The 6,871-nt window shown below is 36.0% G+C and overlaps 1 pseudogene; it reads right to left on the bottom strand.

Moving 5' to 3' along the window:
• Positions 1–6,059: 6,059 nt before the first annotated feature.
• On the bottom strand, positions 6,060–6,638 carry LOC123936899 (annotated as a pseudogene).
• Positions 6,639–6,871: the final 233 nt, after the last annotated feature.

Genomic DNA, 6,871 nt, shown 5'->3' with positions numbered 1-6,871 from the left:
GACAGCCAGGACTGCCCGCAGCTGCCTTGCTTATGGTTGTGCTAGCAAAGGCTGGCAGGCAGGCAGTTATCTGAGAGTGACACTGTTCATTCAGAGGGCTTTCAGGTCATTCTCTGATTTCCATGACTCTCAGAGATAGTAAAAGAAGAAAGAAATCAAGAGGTTAAATTTTTATTTTACTTTATTTAAATACATCAATGGCTCTTAAGCACCTGGGAGTTCAACTGAGGATCCTGTTTGGGAAAAAATTTGTGTTTTGAAGAAAAAGGGAAGGGCTCAATAGCTCTGATTTTTAAGTTATAATACAATAATAAGAGGTACTGACTGATAGTTATCACCAAGTTTACCGAACTATACAGGACTTACTCTATTTTCTAGGGCCCATTCAGGGAGGGTCTGGTTTGGGGGGCTGAGAAGTGTTGGTGGCCATTACTATCATGATATATAAGGGAGGCCCTAGAATGTTACTGTGATGGGAAGGAAGCTGTTTTAATAACTGAAAATGAGAGGTGCCTGGGTGACTCAGTCAGTTAAGCATCCGACTCTTGATTTTGGCTCAGGTTATGATCTCAGGGGTCATGGGATGGAGACCCATGTTGGGCTTGCACTCAGCAGGGAGTCTACTTCCCCTCTCTCTGTCCCTCTACCCCTCCCCTGGCTCATGTGCTCACTCTCTCTCTCATATAAGTAAATAAAATTTTAAAAAATAACTGAAAATGACTGAAAGTGTTATAAAATTAGAGACAACATTAAAGGTGCTTACATATAGTGGAAAGAGATAAAGGGAGTTTCAAAAGAATACAATTGATAGTTAATGAAAAAATAAAACCATTTTATGATTACATACACAAGAGTTGAGTCACCTCAATCAAACCAGTTATGAGAAGAAACATAATTCTTAATATTTTTATATAAATTTAATATTGAAATACTTTCCATATCAAGCCAACTTACTAATTAGTGTTTTAGTCAAGAAAAGAGATGAGAGGGGAAGTGGCTTTTATTTGGCTGGAGGCTGTGTTTCCAGAGTTTGAAAAGTGGTTAAAGCTGATGGAGTTTTTTTGTACATGTATCTTTATCTCACATGTGCAAGTATTTTGAAATTTAGACAACTGTATCACTAGGTCATAAACTGAGATAAATGCAAGCTGTTAAACCAAAATCTAACAAATACACATTTATTCATAAGGAGGCAAGAAAGCAGTCATGCCATGTGTTGTTGTAAGCTTAATGAAGTCCCCTTCTCTATTGTTAGGTGCTTTTAGAAGCCCTGTGAATAAATGTTTGCTTCAAGTTGGGCATGAGTGAGAGTGAAGTTCTAAATATTTGACAGCCAGCATGGCCTGGGTACCCACTGCTAAGAATGAATGCCGATCTAATCTTAAGGTACCCTGCCAGAAGAACTATACTGTAAAGTATACTGATGATCAGCTCTAGAACCCATTAGAAATAGGGAGAAATAGCCAGTCATTTAGTTGGGTCAGGAATACTCTGGGAAATGGAAGACACAGGACTACATAGAGCTCTAGACCTGGAATGTTACTCCTCCAAAAGATAGACTGCTAAGTTTTCCAGATTCTTATATTTCATACTGTCAAAGGGAGAGCAATATGCCTAAATTATCTAGCCCAACCCACTGTCTTAAATACAATGTATTACACCAGTGAAAAGTTATTTTAACAACCGTATGTTATTAACAAGCACAATGTGGTATAGATCATGGATTAGGGTGCTTCAAAAGGAAACTAAGCATCCCACGCATGTAGGTGAAAATAAATGGACACACACATACACAGACATAAACATTCACATGTGTGTACATCACACACTATTTATACTAACATGTTTAAAAGAAAATTACTACAGGAAGGATAAATACTACTACATCCTTATTTCACTGATGAGAAAGCTAAAGTGCAGAGAGATTATGTGTTCATAATTTGCTCAAGGTCACAGAGTATGTCATGGAGTCTGATTTTTAAAATTACATATTTCATATAATTAATTTTTTCATATAATTAAATTAATTTAATTAATCATATAATCAAAATTTTCATATAATTAATTCACATAATTTTAAAATTTACATATTTCATATAATTCTCATGATAATCTTGAAATATGCATTTTATTATTGTCCCCATTTTCTCCAATGAGGAAACTTACTCTCCAGAAAGAGAATGTCAGTCTTTTTGTTTCTAAATTTCATTTAGACTTCTTTGTCTCATTTATGTTTGATTTTCCTCCCTGAGTTATGTTTCTGATTGAAGTAGATTTTTTATTCAATTTAAATAATACTTTAAAAAAAACGAAATATAACAAATAGCAACAGTGTGTTCCCATCTTTACCAGTATGACCAATTTCTGGGAAAATAAGAAACAGATGGAAGCAAGTACAAGTTTATTCTGCCTGCAGGGCCTGGGTCAAGCCCATGCATGTACACCCGCGTCTTGTCATTGGTCCAGGAGACCGGACCCCCTGTGCATCTAAGAAACACTCATGTACTCTTCCCTCAGTACCCAGAAGTTGCTAAGCTGATCTTTTGTCTCTTGGCCTTATAGATATCTGACTCTTTAGAATTGGTTCTGCTGCTCTATTCTTTTTTTTTTTTTTTCCCCAGGGTAACAGTATTCATTGTTTTTGCACCACACCCAGTGCTCCATGCAATACATGCCCTCTCTATTACCCACCACCTGCTTCCCCAACCTCCCACCCGCCCCCACTTCAAAACCCTCAGGTTGTTTTTCAGAGTCCATAGTCTCTCATGGTTCATCTCCCCTTCCAATTTCCCTCAACTCCCTTCTCTCCATCTCCCCGTGTCCTCCATGTTTTTTGTTATGCTCCACAAATAAGTGAGACCATATGATACTTGACTTTCTCTGCTTGACTTATTTCACTCAGCATAATCTCTTCCAGTCCTGTCCATGTTGCTACAAAAGTTGGGTATTCATCCTTTCTGATGGAGGCATAATACTCCATCGTGTATATGTACCACATCTTCCTTATCCATTCGTCCGTTGAAGGGCATCTTGGTTCTTTCCACAGTTTGGCAACCGTGGCCATTGCTGCTATAAACATTGGGGTACAGATGGCTCTTCTTTTCACTACATCTCTATCTTTGGGGTAAATATCCAGCAGTTCTGTTGCTCTATTCTTATGGCACCAGTGAAGTGTTAAATCTCCCCTTTCTTTTATGTTTTTAATTTATTTTTTTTGTTATTATGTTCAGTTAGCCAGATATAGTACATCATTAGTTTTTGATGTAGTGTTCAGTGATTCATTGGTTATATATAACACCCAGTGCACATCCCAACAGGGGCCCCCTTTAATACCCATCACTCAGTTACTCCATCCCCCCAACCCCCTCCCTGCTGTAACCCTCAGTTTGTTTCTCCAAGTCCAGTCTCTCATGGTTAGTCTCCCCCTCTCACTTCTTCCCAATTAGTTTTCCCTCCCTTCCCCTGTGGTCCTCAGTGCTATTCCTTATGTTCCACATATGAGTGAAGCTACATGATAATTACTTTTCTCTGCTTGACTTATTGTACTTAAAATCTCCATTTCTATACAAAAGTTCTGACAGCAGACTAGAAAAATTCCCCTTGGCCCAAGTTAGGTATCCTTTGGAAATTTCTGAGTTACGTATTAATCTGTTCTTAAAACCCTAAAAAGTACACTTTTATGTCAAATTTTTACCTGCACTAAATACTACTCCCTGAACTATTCTGATAGTGTCTACTCATTAGGTAAGAGATTGAAGCCTAATATATAATAGAGATTAATTACATTAGCTCGACCAGCTATACAAGTGAATGGAAATAGAGGGGTTTGATTAATTGGTAGTTTTACTCTCTTTCTGGACAATGCAGGGATGTTAGAATATTTTAACTCTTGTTTGCACTGACCCACTCTCAAATAATGGTATTATTTTCATGCACTTTAAATCCTTCCATATACATTTTTTTTCAAAACAAACTTTTTGATGTATATTATCTAATAAAAAAATGCACAATTCCTAGTTGCACAGCTCAGTAAATTTCCACAAAGTGAAAACACTCGTCTAACTCATACTTGAGTGAAAAATTATAGCAGCAATACCCAAGCCACTTTCTTGCCCCCTCCCATGCACGGTTTCCACCTTCCTCCTCAAAGTAACCACTATTTTAACTTCTAACTCCATATATTACCTCTAGTTCTTCTCTTTACATAAATGGAACAGTATAGTGTGCACTATTTTATATCCGGTTTCATTTACTGAATGTTGTGCTTACAGAATTTTCCATATTGTTACCTATACTTGGTGTTCATTAAATTTCTCTGCTGCATGGTATTCCAAATCCTAAATATACCACAGTATATTTATCTATTTAAATTACTGATGAACATTGGGTTTGCTTTTAGTTTGGAGCTATTACAAAAATGCTGCTATGAATGTTATATAGTATTTTGGTAAACACATGAATTTATTTATTCATTTATTTTAGTTTTTAATTTCTACCTCAGGACGTTTATCAATTGCATGGTATAATAATGATACCTCATACTTAAAGAAATAAAAGATAACCTGGCTTTAATCAATACACTATTCTTACAACAGACAAATGGATTTCCTCCTTATTAAATTCTTATTTTAGGACATATCAATTTGTATTCTTCATAAAAGGCATGACTTTGAAAAAACAAAAAAGATGAGTTTTTCTTTCTGCTTCCAAAATTCTTATCAGTCACCATAGATGACCATAGATCATAGATGATCATAAGCAGGGTTAAAAGTTAAAAATTAAGGTGTACAACACATCACCACAAATCCCAGTTAAATTTTTTCTAAATGGCAAGTTAAAATTACTGCCAGATGATGAGGAATTTAAATTTTGAAGCAATCATATAATCAATCTGGCAACTTAACTTTGTAACTCAAACCTGGTAAAATAGCTTTGAGGTGAAAAATCCTAATAATTTAAATTTATGATGTGATGTGGATATATATGTATGTGTATATATATATACACACACACACACTCACATTATATATTTGTGGGGGTTTTTTTCTCCTCCTCTTCTAAGAGCAACCACAAGAAAAACAGTTATTCATTTAAAAATTAGGAAATGAGCAAACCTTTTTGAAAATTTCAGCAGTATGTTTCCTTTTTATGGTATTATAATAAATGCTCTATAAAACTGATAGCTTAGGTAAGAATAAGTCTGTTTTGAAAACAGCATTTATTATTGCCCAAATAATTCAGAAAATGTTGTAGATGATAAGATATTTAGCTTGGACTATAGTGAATAACTTTGAAATATGTTCCTCTAATTTTAAAAAAGCAAAGTAAGGGTTTGTCTACTGGCTAAATTATTGGAGTTATTGCATAAGAACGTTATTCAAGTTTCCTACAATGAGAACTTCGGGTTCACATTAAACATTTCTAAAGTATGTGCTTTTTTTTTTTAGCAGTACTGTCATGAGATGCATTTGTGATGTTATCCAGATTTAGATTAACGAGAAACTTGAAAAGGCCTTAACATTATTAATCCTTTTCCATATGAAAAGTACAGATATTAGGAGAATATTCATGAAGTACAATGAAAACATCACCTGGTTTCCAAGGCGCACCATTATTTCACCATCTAAAGTGGGATCTATTTGATGAACTGCATTCAGCTCTCAGAATATTTGCTGTAACTCAGAAAGAGGCAAATATTCACATAATATGTTAGCCTATAGTCAAGAAAGATATTTCAACTGAAATATGTCAATCCTTGCACCTGAAATCACTTAGACATTGGTCATGTGATTTTTTTAAAAAAGATTTTATTTATTTATTTGACAGAGAGAGAGAGAGAGAGATCACAAGTAGGCAGAGAGACAGGCAGAGGAGGGGAAACAGGCTCCCCACGGAGCAGAGAGCCCGATGCAGGGCTCCAGCCCAGGACCCTGAGATCATGACCTGGGCCGAAGGCAGAGGCTTAACCCACTGAGCCACCCAGGCGCCCCGGTCATGTGATTTTTGAAAGAATTTCTGTATAGAAGGTTTTTTTAGACTAACATACAGTGTTTAATGCTTTAGAAGGTTGGTAAACTCAATTCTCTTTTGTTCAGCAATGCGTCCTTTACACTACCTAAAGCTTAATGTCCAGCTCCCCTCCCTAATGCCTGGCTTCCATTAAGTCTTGCTTTGTTGGTACCACATAAAGCCATTACGTTATAAAAGACCTCTAGATCTCTAGGTTCAAATGTAATAGCTGCTGTCATTAGTTTTCCAGGAACAGGGGACTCCTTTCCAATAATTTTCAGGTTGATAAATTTAATTTTCTAACTTCTCCACAAATGGGCAGCAGATGAGTCAAAAAATTTGTTCAAAAATGCCCAAACATGTGTTCCCTCATTGGGCAATTCCAGCAACTCCAACCATAACTAGACCATGGGGAAAAGAAGAACGCTGCAGTCCATCAGAATCCAGATGGGGATTGAGAAAAAATATTCTCTTACTAGTAGCAGCAGACAAAAGCTCACAATTTCTGCTCCGTGGTGGTCTCACGTTTTGTTCAGATGTATTGTAATAAAAGCTAAACTTAAGCTTGGCATCATGCCAGTACTGTGACTCCGTTCATCTTGAGAGGGTCCTAGAAAAGGATTCACATGAATTTATTTTTATTGGTTATATAAATCAGGGATAGCTGCTTTGTCATTTGTACATACATGTTCATCTTTATTATATACTGACAAATATTTTTCCATAAACAGTGTTCTGTATTTTTGTTTATTAAGTCTTGCAACCCTCTCTGCAGTGATTATACTAACTTAAACTCTCATTTCAGAATATGAAAGTTCAGGTTGCACCCTGTTGTCATCAACATTTGGTTTTGTCTATAATC

This window comes from Meles meles, chromosome 2 (genome assembly GCF_922984935.1).
Source record: "Meles meles chromosome 2, mMelMel3.1 paternal haplotype, whole genome shotgun sequence".
In the NCBI taxonomy this organism is placed as follows: Eukaryota; Metazoa; Chordata; class Mammalia; order Carnivora; family Mustelidae; genus Meles; species Meles meles.
The sequence above is the reverse complement of the archived record's forward strand: the minus strand, read 5'-3'. Positions and strand labels throughout refer to the sequence as shown.